Genomic DNA, 14837 nt, shown 5'->3' on the forward strand with positions numbered 1-14837 from the left:
CCATCAAATTTAAAAACTTTTTAAACATTTCACAATACTTTTTAAAACGCTTCGGGTCAGGCTAACAACTGCTGCTTAAAACTTTCAGGCTAGGCTTTCTCAAGCCAACCTAAAGTTTGTCTTTACGAACTTTTTTGTCTAGTTATTATTATTCTTCTGAGACTAAATTTCTGACTGCTACCCCCTAGAGCTTTCAAGCTATAACCACCAAACTCAGTCCAGGCTCTTCAGAACTGATCTGACTTCGAGTTGCTATATCTTTTTAGACTGATCCGACTTATAGTTTTCAATAAAAATGAAGATTTAAAAATCATAAAAATCCCAGTAGACTTGCATTGAAAAGCCTCTGCTCAACTGAACATTACCGTAAACTCCAACTGTCAAAAATTCAAATCTTAAACACCTGAAGCCCATTAGACTCAATGCAGGACTTACCTTCTATGTACTTATTACTAACCCATTTAAACTCATTCAGACCTCATCTATCTATCTATCTATCTATCAGATCTATCTATCTATCTATCTATCTATCTAGATATCTATCTATCTATTATCTGACTGTTTCTATCTATCTATCTATCTATCTATCTATCTATCTATCTATCTATCATCTGACTATATCTATCTATCTATCTATCTGTCTATCTATCGAATATCTATCTATCTGTCTATTGAATATCTATCTATCTATCTATCTATCTATCTATCTATCTATCATCTGACTGTTTCTATCTATCTATCTATCTATCTATCTATCTATCTATCTATCTATCTCTATTATCTGATAGATGGATATTAATTGTATATCTATCTATCTATCTATCTATCTATCTATTATCTGACTGTTTCTATCTATCTATCTATCTATCTATCTATCTATCTATCTATCTATCTATCTATCTATTATCTGACTGTTTCTATCTATCTATCTATCTATCTATCTATCTATCTATCTATCTATCTATCTGTCTATCTATCTATCTATCATCTGACTGTTTCTATCTATCTATCTATCTATCTATCTGACTGTTTCTATCTTCATAGCAACAGTAGCAACTATCCAAACCAGCCTAGCAACCAACCCTGGTACCTTAGCGACCGCATAGCAACTATCCAAACCAACCTAGCAACCGAATATGGTACATTTTAGAAAGCGTTGCGGGTACACTAGCAACCGCATAGCAACACCTTAGCAACCGCTCCGGGTTCCCCAGCAACAGCATAGCGACACCCTGGCAACCACCCAGAGTACCTTAGCAACCGCATAGCAACACCTTAGCAACCACTCCATATACCCTAGCAACCACATTGCAACACCCTAGCAACCATCCCGGGTACCCTAGCAACCGCATAGCAATACCTTGGCAACCACTCCGGGTACCATAGCAACCGCATAGCAACACCCTAGCAACAGCTCTGGGTACCCTAGCAACCGCATAGGAAAAACTTAGCAAACCGCTCTGGGTACTGTAGCAACCGCATAGCAACACCTTGATGCTAATCACCTGCTAATCATGCTAGGAACATGCTAGTCACTTGCTAATCATGTTAAAGACATGCCAGTCACTTGCTAATCATGCTAGAAACATGCTAGTGACATGCTAGTCACTTGCTAAACATGCTAGAAACATGCTAAAGTCATGTTAGTAACTTAATAATCATGCTAGCGACATTGCTAGTGACTTGGAAATCATGCTAGCAAAATGCTAATCATCTGCTTATAGAATTATGATAGTGATATTCTATTGATTTTCTTGTTATGATAGTGCTAACGAAATGCTAGTAACTTAATAATCATGCTAGTGACATGCTAGTCACTCGCTAATCATGCTGGCGAAAGGTTAATCACCTGCTAATCATGCTACGGAACATGCTAGTCACTTGCTAATCATGCTAGGAACATGATAGTAACTTAATAATCATGCTAGCGACATGCTAGTCACTTGGAAATCATGCTAGCGAAATGTTAATCACCTGCTAATCATGCTAGTGACATGCTAGTCACTTGCTAATCATGCTAGGAACATCCTAGTAACTGACTTATGCTAGCGACATGCTAGTCACTTGTTAATCATGCTAGCAACATGCTAATCATCTGCTAATCATGCTAGGAACATGCTAGTCACTTTGCTAATCATGCTAGCGACATGCTAGTCACTTGCTAATCATGCTAGAAACATGCTAGTATGATGCTAATCATGCTAGAAACATGCTAGCAACATGTGAGTCACTTGCTAAACATGTTAGAAACATGCTAGTGACATGCTAGTCAAATGCTAATCATTCTATCAACATGCTAAATCACCTGCTAATCATGCTAGGAACATGCTAGTCACTTGTTAATCATGCTAGAAACATGCTAGTAACTTGCCATCAAACTTAAAACTTTTTAAACTTTTCAAATTTTTCAAACTCTCTGGTCTGGCAACAACTGCTTAAAACTTTCAGGCTAGGCTTTCTCAAGCCAACCTAAAGTTTGTCTTGACGAACTTTTTTGTCTAGTTCTTTTTAGGAATCTCTGGTCAGGCAACAACTGCTTAAAACTTTCATCTATGGGCTATTGTCGAGAGGAAAATGAGAAATGAGAGACCAAAAAATGCAGATGAGCTGAGGGCCACTGTAAAAGAAACTTTGGGCTTCCATTCCACAAACTGATCTCCTCCATGCCACGCCGAATTGAAGCAGTAATTAAAGCAAAAAGGAGCCCCTAACAAGCATTGAGTACATGTACAGTAAATGAACATATTTACATGTTAAAGCAAATGCTTCTTATTTAATTATCTCTCTCTCTCTCTTAAATGCATTTGTTTGTGTGTTTATTTTGTTAAAATCATTGTGTATTTCTTTGTTTTTTGTTTGTATTTTTTTTTCTATCATTTTCTCTTAAAAGGAGAATTCATTCAAAAATTCTGTGGTGTTATTGCAAAAATTAGTGTGTGTGTGTGTGTGTGTGTGTATATATATATATATATATATCTATATATATATATATATATATATATATATATATATATATATATATATTTTTTTTTTTTTTTTTTTTTTTTTAAGTCTTTGATTTTTTTTTCTTGCCTTTCTATAAACTTTTAAATATCTGGCTGTAATTTAGTGACTGCAAATGCTGATTTCATTTGATTCCATCTGGATTATACCTGATAATGAGCTAATTAGTTAAACTTCATGGGGCTAATCCATATACAGTAAGACTTGAGGTACTCCGATTTTTTAGTTTTTTTAAGTTGTTTAAATAATTTTTTAATTTTTTTTTTTAGTGTTTTTTTTGTTGTTTTTTAGCATAAAATAAGCATAAAATATTTGATTCTTATCCATATCTCTTTTTTATCAAAATAAAATAACATCTCTTTTTCTAAAATTAATTTTAGATCCACTCAAGAGAGTAAAAAAAATTAAACATCAATGCAGAAAAACTGAACACACATAAATTTGAAAAAAAAAAAGATGCAAAACAGTCTCTACAAAAATTAGAGAGATCAGCTCTGTATCTCTTGATAAACTGGTTAGTTGAATAAATTATATGTATAATTTTAAAGTACTTCATTTGTGAGACAGAATTTGTTATTATAAATCCAAATCAGTTTCCAGTCGATATTCTCAAAATGGTTATTCCTGAAGTACTTGCATCGAAATGTTGCAGGGCAATGAATCAAACATCTAAAAAATGTATTATTACATTTTCATAGTTTTATGTCAATACCATTTAATAAGATCTCTTTTTTAAATGTTGATTGCTTAGATTCACTAAAGCCATTTAAAAGCCTCACAGATCCTGCTGGTATTGCATCAGTTACAATACTATATTCAGGTGGAGGGACATTTACTGGAATACCAAATTTCTTTAAAAATTCATTATATGTAAGTAAATATCCTTCATTATTTATCAACTGTGAGACCATTATAATATAATTTTAACCCAATTTGTGTAGATTAGTTGTTTTTTTCTTGTATATTTATTTGTTCTTATTTTTTTGTTTTTTATTTTTGTGAGTATGTTATAAAAAATATGTTTGTATATAAGAATCCAATATAAAAGAGTCTGTCTGTTTAATTGGGATTTTTTTGTGGGGAGTTTGTTGATTAAAAAGTAACTCTTTGTTTTTACTTTTTCAAATATAAGATTTGGAATTATATAACATATCTCATCTTTATGTTTAGTAATGGGGAGTTTGTTGACCACAAAATCACACTTCATGCACTATTCAAACTTAAATTGTTATAATTCAAGGACGTTTTGGAATACAGACCTATGGTTGGACTCTTTTTTTAAGAAGACAATCTGCAGATTATTGCAGAAGTGGAATCATTTCAAAATATCAAAGTATCAAAAAGTTAAAGAAGTTTAAATTAGTCTAGTCCTTACATAAAGCCTGACTGACTATTTTCTCTATGATTTAACTGTAACTGTAAGGAACACCCTTCTCGGGTGATGCTGTTGTGCAAATGACCTGAATTAGGGTGGCCATATGTGCCACGGGACACATCCTGGCCAGGATTTTTATATTGTCAAAAACATCCAAAGTAGTTTGACCAAAAACATGCAGGTATTGAATGTAATCGACCAATCATGGCACATGAGAAGGTGAGCTCTACAGAGAACAATCAAAGCAATGCAAATAAATGCACATGTTTGTTGCTCATTCAACCTGAAGCTGTGCACCGATCATTGAATGACACCCAAAGTACCGCGAGAGCGATTCGAAGTGTTTGTTTTTTCGTTCAACTTGGCAAACTTTGTTCATTGAATGTCATACAATGATCGTTCTGCACAGTGCAAACAGCCAAAACCTGGATATTTTAGCCAATATAGAAATCCTGGCAAAAGGACGCGTCCTGTAAAAATGGCACCTTTGGTCACCCTACCTGAATAGATATGCCATTTGCCCTGGCCCACAAGGATGCGAGGCCATGGGTTGAGTGGGCCCAAACTCGTATTTTTTAGTTTTCACGTGACGTCACACCCTTATAGGAATGCCAACCTGGCAGGCAAAACAAAGCTTTGCTCCACTGACCGACAGTTATTTTTATGCTTTACAACTTTATTCGTTGTGCATCTTGGGGAGAAAGTTGCTGGGCTTCCACTCCTCTTCTTCCTCTGTTCGATCTTCCCCAAACTGGAAGTGACCCCATAATTTAAAACGCATTAGGGGAACGTTCTGTGTTTGTTGTGCCTGTCTGATGTATCACTCCATTCTTTTGCTCTTATGAAGAACAGAATGAGCTTGTTTGGTAATTATAAGATGGTTGAGTTTTGTAGTGTCTTCTAATAATTGAAAGCAACCCCCCAGAGCATGATTTCACCAAGTACAAAATATTCCTGGATCAACATCCTTGTTGATCCTGGAACAACATTCCAATCAACCAATCAGAATTGAGGGATAACTTTTCAGGAAATATCTGTTTTTGGAATAGGGTTAGGTGCTTCTATAACCTTGTTAAGCAGTTATCATTTCCCACTGATTTTAGGAATAAATTATGGGTAGGGTTAGGTTTAGGGATAGGGATTGGGATTGGGTTAAGTCTATATTTTTGGACAATAATGTTGATCCAGGATCATCAAAAGATGTTGATCCAGGAACATGTCTTACTTGGAAAAATCACGATGACCTGGGTTACATTGTGGAAAATAGAAAATCATTTGTTTTTATTCTTAATGTAAGGTAATTCATTTATGATTACAACAAGGATGTTGATTTTAGACTTTGGCGACTTCAACATTCATCTGGACAAGTCTTATGCTACAGACTTCCATTCACTCCTTACTTCATTTGATCTCAAACGACTTACCACTACAAGCAAACACAAATCAGCCAACCAACTTGACTTAATTTACACACACAATTGTATTGACAACATCCTGGTAAAACCCCTACATATCTCTGATCATTTTTTCATTACATTTAAACTACATTTTGCTAACTGTGTGCCTCCAACTCCTATACCATTTACTTTTAGACAAAACCTATGCTCCCATTCCGCCGCCCATCTTTCCTCCGTAGTATCCTCCTCTCTTACCTCACCAACCCATTTCTCATCTCTGGATGTGAATGCAGCAACTGACACTTTATGCTCTAATTTAACCTTTTGTCTAGATTATATTTGTCCTCTCTCCTCTAGGCCAGCACGGGCTGCCCCTTCTAACCCCTGGTTATCCGATGTTCTTTGTGAGCATTGGACCAAACTCAGTGCAGCAGAGAGAAAATGGCGCAAATCAAAAGATTCTTCAGACCTGAGTATTTATCAGTCTTTGCTTTCATCTTTCTCTGTTGAAGTACATACTGCCAAATCTTCACACTTCCACAACAGGATCAACAGCGCCCCAGACACACGTAATCTCTTCAAAACATTTAATTATTTCCTCTGCCCCCCTCCACCATCACTTCTGTAACAGCCGATGATTTCACCACATTCTTCACAGACTCCGAAAAATCTGTCCGAAGTCAATTCACAGCGCAACACACAGGAGCTGGGTGTGGTGATAGGCATTGCTGTGAGGCAGTTTGGTGCTCGGTGCTCGGCGTCTTGACTGTCGGTGCGCTGGTGCAGTGTGGGGACGTGCTCTCCCGTGGCTGGTGGGGCTTCCCCCGTGTAGGCCGAAGGGAAGGACCCGGTACTGCCAGTGGCCACTTGAACGGGTAGAAAAGGCCGTTTTCGGTTTCACCTGATCCGTCAAGGGGACCTGCCAGTAGCCCTTTGTAAGGTCGAGAGTGGAGATGAACCGGGCCCTTCCCAATCGGTCCAGTAAACTCGTCGACACGGGCATGGGGTAACAGTCGAACTTGGAGACCTCGTTCAGGTGGCGGAAGTCATTACAGAAGCGGAGGGTGCCGTCGGGCTTGGAACTATGACGATGGGACTGGATCATGGGCTGCGTGATGGTTCAATTACCCCTAACCTCAGCATCTCCTGTACCTCCTCCTCGATGGCGTGTCGCCGAGCCTCCGGGACACGGTAGGGCCGCTGCCGGACGATGGTCCCTGGTGGTGTGCGGACGTAATGCTCCAAGACATGTGTCCGCCCAGGCTGGGGGGGAGAAACACATCCGGAAACTGACTGACCAGGTGCTGCAGCTCCGACTTCTGGGCGGCGGAGAGTTGGGGGTCCATATAGGCCACCACGGGAGTCAAGCTGGTGTAGGCGGAGAGCTAGGGCCCGGTCCCGACCCAGCGCTTCAGCAGATTAATATGGTACAGTTGCTCCGTCCTCCTTCTACCTGGCTGCCGTACACGGTACGTAACGGGGCCAACCTTTTCCGTAACGGTGTAGGGACCCTGCCAGGTGGCCAAGAACTTGCAGGCGGCCGTGGGCACCAGCACCAGGACGTGGTCTCCTCGCTGGAACTCCCGTGGTTGGGCCGCCTGGTTGTAATGCCGTTGCTGCGCCTGCTGCGCCCGGACGAGGTGTTCCCGGACGATGGGCATTATTTTGTCAATCCGTTGCCTCATCTCACGCACGTGTTCGATGGTGTTCCGGTGTGCCGGCAGCTGTTGTTCCCAGGCCTCTCGGGCAACGTCGAGCAGACCGCGGGGCTGTTGGCCAAAGAGCAGTTCAAACGGGGTGAAGCCCGTGGAGGCCTGAGGGATCTCTCGAACGCCGAAGAGCACATAGGGGAGCATCTGGTCCCAGTCCCGTTTGTCTTCGGCAGCCACTCGGCGCAGCATCTGTTTGAGGGTCTGGTTGAACCGCTCGACGAGCCCGTCGATCTGGGGGTGGTACACCGTGGTGCGGAGTTGTTGAACCCTGAGGAGCTTGCAAACGTCCGCCATCATCCGGGACATGAAGGGGGTACCCTGGTCAGTCAGGATCTGGGAGGGGATGCCAACCCGGCTGAACAGATTGAATAGCTCCTGGGCTATGGCCTTCGTGGTGGCTTTACGGCGGGGGATGGCCTCAGGATATCGGGTGGCATAGTCCACGATGACGAGGATGTGTTCGTGCCCCCGGGCGGACATCGGCAGCGGCCCCACCAAATCCATCCCGATCCGCTCGAAGGGCACCTCGATGATGTGCAGCGATATCAGCGGGCTGGGGGAGGGGTCCGAGGCGACGTCCGTTGGCACGTTGGGCAGGCCTGGCAGAAACGGCGGACTTCAGCCTCTAGGCCCGGCCAGTGGAACCGGTCACGGAGGCGCTGGACCGTGTTTTGAGCTCCCAGGTGGCCTGCCATTGGATGGGCATGGGCGATCTCGATCACCGCCTCTGTCTTGCTACGGGACCACCAGCAAGGTTTTCTCCTCCCCCCGCCGCTGGGCGACACAGTAGAGCAGGCCATTTTCCATGATAAAGTGGGGTGTTGGGTGGGGTGCCGGCTGGAGCTCCTTCCCTTCGGCCACCCTCACCTGAGCCCAGCAGTGTTTGAGGCTATCGTCCTCGTGCTGCTCCCTGGAGAAAACCCCTGCCCCAGTCACCTGCTGAAATAAGTCAAAGTAGAGGTTAGGAGGAGGACAGGGCGACTCACCACCCCTGGGGCTGTTGGAGGCCAGCAGCACGGGACGTCTTCGGGCTTTCCTGCTGGGCTTCTTGGTTGGGCGGTTCCCGGCTGGGCTGGCGGGCTGGGTGACGGAGGCGAGTAGGCGGTCGAACCCTGGCCAGTCTCTTACCAGTAGGACCAGTACGGGTAGGTCTCGGACGAGCCCGACATCTACGGGCCAAGCGCCGGTCGGCGCCGCGATGGTGACTCGCCGCGCAGGCACTTCTCTGGTGTCGCCGTGCACACAGGTTATAGGGAGCTTGGTCTTCGTTTCGGTCCGCGGGGGTAGTATCGATGTCCTGACCACACTGACAGCACTGCCGGAGTCCAGAAGGGCGAGGAACGGGCGGCAATTTATTTTTACCTCCGCCCGTGGAGCGTTTTCGGTGTGCACGGCGCAGCCCGCCAGCCAAGGTCATCCTGGGGAGCGGGGAGCTTCCGTGGGCATGGGCTCATCCTGTGGGCCGGGAACCGCCGGCCTGCTCACCGGACGCTGGGTGCCCTCCGACGTGCGTCGCTCCTGGACCACCCTTCGGGAAACGGCGGCGCTCTCTCCCCTACCTCCCGGTGTTGGGTGGCCTCCGCCAGCTCTATGGCCTCGACGAGTTCATCCACATTGGCCGGGTTCCGCATGCTGGCGGCCTGCTGCAGCGGGCGGGGAAGAGCACGTAAGAGGCGGTCGACCACGACGCGGTCCGCTACCTGGTGTACGGTGGGACCCCCGGCCAGCAACCAGTGCTGGGCCAAACGGGGGAGAGGCTAGTGGCTTGGGCCCAGGCCGGCTGCCGAGGGTCGAAGGTCCATTCATTAAAACAGCTGGGCAGCGCTGATCGGAGACAACCCCATCCGTCCTAGGATCTCCTTCCGTAAATCCTCGTAGGAGGTGCTTTGTTCCGGAGGAAGCGCGAAGTACGCTCGCTGAGCCTCTCCCGTGAGCAGCGGTGCCACGATGCGCGCCCATTCTTCCTTGGGCCATGCCTCCCGAATGGCTACGGTCTCAAACATCTGGAGGTACATCGTCACATCATCGTGGGCCGTCATCTGGGGCAGCAGCTGGGTTGCCTGGACACGGGGGTCAGGTAGCGGAGTTCGCGGGCTGTGGCGAGGCGGAGCGCGGCCAACTCACGTTCGGGTTTCCCCCTGCCGGGCAGCCATGTGCTCCACGATTTGCTGCTGGCGGATGCTCACCTCGGTGAGGTGTTTCAACAGCTCTTCCATCGTTGCGGGAGGAGTGCCACCTGGGGAACCAGAGAAAATACGTGAGGTAAGGAACGTGGGAAAACAAAAAACAAAAAACCAATCCAAACCAGTCCAATTCGTAACACGCGGTGCGGGGTGGGATCGTCGGTGTCCTCTTCACTGTCCTGAAAAAAAAAAAGAAAGAGTGAGTTACAGGCAGATCACCAGTCGGTTTTCCTCCCGCTATGTGAAAAAAAAAGGTGAATTTTATTAAATGGGAAGGGTGGTTATAGGCGTTGCTGTGAGGCGGTTTGGTGCTCAGTGCTCGGCGTCTTGGCTGTCGGGGCACTGGTGCAGTGTGGGGCCGTGCTCTCCCGTGGCTGGTGGGGCTTGCGGTCACACGCTGCTCTCTGTGGGCAAAAGGAAAGACAAGTTTTTTTTCAGCCGAGTCTTGTGGAGACATCTCTCACCTCTGTGCTGGTTTGCAGGGATTATGAGAGCCGCATCTGATGGGGCGCAGGTGTGGCCGCTCAGCCCGTGATGAGCAGGTGTGCCTGCTCCATTTCCAGGGCGACGCTGACGAGAGCTCGGGACACGTGTCACACCATAAAAACACCGTGTGCGCACCGTACTGACTGGCATTAATGTGCATATCCAGGTTCATTCACTTCCGGATGTTCGTAAGGTATGGTGGATTTGAGATTCGGTGGCAGTAAAGTCAAAAAACATTTAATTACTTTTTTTTTTCTTAAAAATGTGAATTTGGGTTAATGGCCTTTTAATTGTAAGGATGCTTTGGTCATAATCATAGAGAGTGTCATTGCAAATATGTGCGATTTCAAACATTTAGGACGTTTTATGATACAGTATTCGAAGTGACAGGGATTCTGCTGGTCTTTAAAGGGTCTTTAAAAGTCTTATTTTGCCTAAAATGAGCCTTTAAAGATGTCTTAAAATAGAGCAGAAAGACTTTATTAATGTAAGTAATGCCATTGATGGTTGCATGCATTTAAAAAAAAACAATGGTTTTTGTTTTTATACAATTATCATACTTGTAATCTTTTTGAAATGTATTGTTCATTGTTAGTTCATGTTAATTAATACATTAACTAGTGTTTACCAATGACACCTTATTGTAAAGTGTTACCTCTTAAATTTACCTTCATGTGACTTCATATGACTTTTTAGGGACATTGTCAGTGTGAAGAAATTCAGAGAAGAGGCCCACTTCATGTGGCTAGAAAGTTTTTTAACTCCTAAACATGTAGTGAGTACTTCAAAAAGTATTTGAGTGTCTGTCTCTTTTCATCTCTCTGTCTGTCTCCTCTCAACTATCTTTTTTTTTGTTTTTCTCTGATAGACTGTATCAGAGGCTCACAGGCGCACCAGCATCTCTTCTTCCCCAGGACACTGAAGAAGAACCAGCTCTCTTCAGCCATCCTGGTGAACTTTTACAGGTGTGCGATCGAGAGCATCCTGACCAGTTGTATTACAGTCTGGTATGGGAATTGCTCAGTTGCTGACTGCAAGGCACTGCAGAGGGTGGTGAAAACTGCCCAACGCATCACAGGGACAACACTTCCTGCTACTGAGGACATCCAGCGAAAACGCTGTCTACGTCGAGCTCACAGCATTCTTAAGGACTCCGCTCGCCCTGACAACAGACTGTTTAACCTCCTGCCCTCCGGGAGGTACTTCAGGAGCCTCCGGACAAGGACCAGTAGATTCAGGAACAGCTTTTTCCCTACAGCTGTCTCCTTACTGAACTCTGCCCTCTGACACCCCCCACACCATACACACAGACTCCTCCCCCTCCTCAACACTACATCTGATTTATTTATTTATTTACAAACAAGCAAAAACAGTAACTTGTTATTACTTGCACTACTGTTTTTTCATCCAGAATACTGAATGATCCATTTGCACACTGTAATATTTTTCTATGCACTTTGTTACTGTCCATTGCACTAGTGTAAATGATGTTCATAGTTTATTTTTATTGTTTTTATTAGTTTTTGCTTATTGTGTATGTATAGTTTTTTATTATTACACCTATCTGTATATCATGATGATAGTATTTAAAATCTGTAAATTATGTCCATAATACTGCCTTATTTGTATATTTATTGTACATCTGTAACATATTGTAGACCTTGTATATCCTGAACTTACAGCTTATTGCACTTCTGGTTAGATGCTAACTGCATTTCGTTGCCTTGTACCTTACATGTGCAATGACAATAAAGTTGAATCTAATCTACCTAAAAAAAAAAAAAAAATGCCCTCAACTGTAAAATTTTCACATTTGAAAAAACTTCAAACTTTCTCGAGCCAAGCCAACCTAAATTTTGACTTGACAAACTTTATTAATTTAGTTGATGTTAATGCTGGTTATAAATTGTATCACTTTACAGAAAAGCAACTAACACTTTTTCTAACACCATTCTATAATATATTTAAAAATACATTTAAAATCTTTTCCTTGTATGGCTCTTCTGCCTTTCTTTAAAAGGATTTAATATTGCTTTAATATCGTTTGTTCTTTTATGTAAATTAGGTGTCATGAACTGGAGTGCATTTTCTGCACAAAACAACCTGAGTTTCCAGGTTGCAGCTTATACTTATTGCAAATAGTGGCAAGTATCTGCACCTCAGTATTGTAGTACATTATAAAACCGTATAGGCAATATATAACTTATTGAGTGTAAATTATCATTTTTAATTTCATTTTAATGCCACCTTATTGGGACAATAAAGCCCTGCCTCACAACTTTTTGATTATTTCCTTCATTTTTATTGAAAATACATGCTTTTCTGGTGTGATTTGAAAAAGGAGGAAAAAAAGCTTAGTCAAAAGGAACACTCGAACCTGGGTCGATTGCATCAAATTGTAATCAACACACGTTTCACCATCTGCTCCACTAGAGCTGATGACTGATTTTTCATCTGTTTTACTCTTGAATAGCTCAATAAGACATATATAATGTAAAGTATGGACTAGGGGTTCGTTTTAGGATGGGAGCACTACAGAAAGATTCCGGCCAGAGAATCCTTTATCAGCTTTATTTTCAAGATCAGGATGCCAATATACAAGTTCGTATAAGTGTGTATGTGGTCTAAACAGAGAAAAGGAAAAAAGAAATAATGCAATGGTAAGAATAACTGATTTATAAACAAATAAAGGAATACTATACTATGCTCATTGTCATCATTCACAACAGTACAGTACATAAATAATAATTTACGTTAATACAGTGCAACAAAATATGTCACTATTATGCCCTTTAATATCTATACTGCTGCACCTTTAATTGGCTATGCAGCCTGACACTGTATCACTATAACACTCGATGCAGGTAGCACTAAATAAACAGTAAATGCACTGCACTCAAACACAGAAGCATATCTCTAAATAACTAACACAAATAAAGTCTAAATCGACATATAGAGGGGGTAATTATTGCACACAGGAAACATGTCACATATTTTATCACGCTCTGGCATCATGACTACACTAATTAGTCATGCAGTTCAACAAATAAAACTAGTTCACATGAACATACATGAATCTCAAAACATTCGTCACAATGCAGTACAAACATGCAACAGTAGTAAAAACGTACTTGCTTTTCATAAACGCACACGAAAGTAAAGAAAAGGGTCTCTGAGTCTTCTCTCGTCATCCCTGAGCGCGAGCAACTGAGCAGCGCGCTGCATTTTCCTGTCCAGGCGCAGTTCACGTGATGGAGCGTTCACGCGCTTAGAAAAAACTTCAGCGCTGAACACAATAGGCTTTCAGATATATAAGGTGCCATTAAAGTGTAATATTACAATATACATAGTGAAGTAAAGTGCAACAGAATGTTAATATATTGTAAATAAAATACTACAGAGATATTACAGAATAAACTCTGTAATTCCGTATAATTTGACCTCAGATGAAACATGGTTAAAATAATGGATATGTGCTGTTTGCTGTATTATATTTTACTGTTGTTTTTCCCGTCTTTTTTTACCACTTAATGTTCTTTAATACTTTAACATTTTATTAGTGTATTCTTTTAAGTATGCGCATGCGTTTTAAATTTTTTTTTTTTGTATAAGAAGCACGGACTTCCTGGGGGTCGAGCGTACAGGGGGTACAAAAAGTAAAGCACATAAACAGACATAAAAATACATATACATAATCAGTGACAAATTTAAAAGTTAAACAAAGATGTGAAAATGTTTACAGATTGAAATGTATTTCGCAGCTTTCTTATTTTTCAGCCCAAAAATTTCTACTCTTAAAATTAAAAATAAAGGCCAAATTTACATTTATGAATACTAAATTTAGCTAACAAAAGCAGCAGATTAATTAAATAATATTCCTTATGGTAAGAATTGTCATAAGAGAAAAAAAAAACAAATAATACATTTTTAAAGCACAGTTGAAAGCTGGGCATGATATGAGCCTTATTAAAGGAACAGAAATCTGACCAAAAACAAACTGAATGAGGACAACTCCAAAATAAATGATAAAATGTTTCAGCATGTAGATCACAAAATGTACACAATGTATCAATATCACAATTAAATCTGTTCACAAGAAAATAAAACATGGGTAATATTTATAAATAAGTTTAAGCAAGATTTTTTTTATTTTATTTGTAATTAAAATTTATGTGGGAGTTTCCATATTTTAGACCATAACAAATTATCAGCACATCCATTCCAAAATGATATAATGGCAGGTTTGGAGACAATATCCCTTTGGAACAAAGCCCGTATACAACGATTATTATTTTTAGTACAGGGAATAGAGAAACAGATCCGGCCTATTTCAGTATCAGCAGGATCCAATGAGTATGGAGAGAGCAGAGGACAGGAATTTTTAATAAGTATATTTAGACCAGAGGGGATCGCATGCGTTTTAATGCACACAAGACGCAAAAACAACTAACGTCATCACGCAATGCAAATTACACATGCATGCGCTGTCACCACGTTAATGCGCATGCGTGCTATAGACATACCTTACGTCACTTTGCGCATGCGCAGTAAACATATACCTGACGTACGTACGTGACGTCACCGCGCTACAGTCTGCAGCGAGGGGTGTCTCCACTGAGGCAGAAGTATCAAAACTTCTCCTCTCCAGCCACCCTACAACATGCCCTCAAGACCCAATCCC

At 42.0% G+C, this 14837-nt stretch overlaps 1 long non-coding RNA gene across 1 annotated transcript; it reads right to left on the reverse strand.

Annotated features, from left to right (window-relative positions):
* Nucleotides 1-12712: 12712 nt before the first annotated feature.
* LOC122143103 lies at nucleotides 12713-13358 on the reverse strand. Its single transcript, XR_006158958.1, has 2 exons — nucleotides 13288-13358; nucleotides 12713-12780 (listed from the first exon to the last, which is right to left on the reverse strand). It is a non-coding gene; the product is annotated as an uncharacterized LOC122143103 (long non-coding RNA).
* Between the last annotated feature and the right edge of the window lie 1479 nt (nucleotides 13359-14837).

Source organism: Cyprinus carpio, unplaced genomic scaffold (assembly GCF_018340385.1).
Source record: "Cyprinus carpio isolate SPL01 unplaced genomic scaffold, ASM1834038v1 S000000754, whole genome shotgun sequence".
Lineage (NCBI taxonomy): Eukaryota > Metazoa > Chordata > Actinopteri > Cypriniformes > Cyprinidae > Cyprinus > Cyprinus carpio.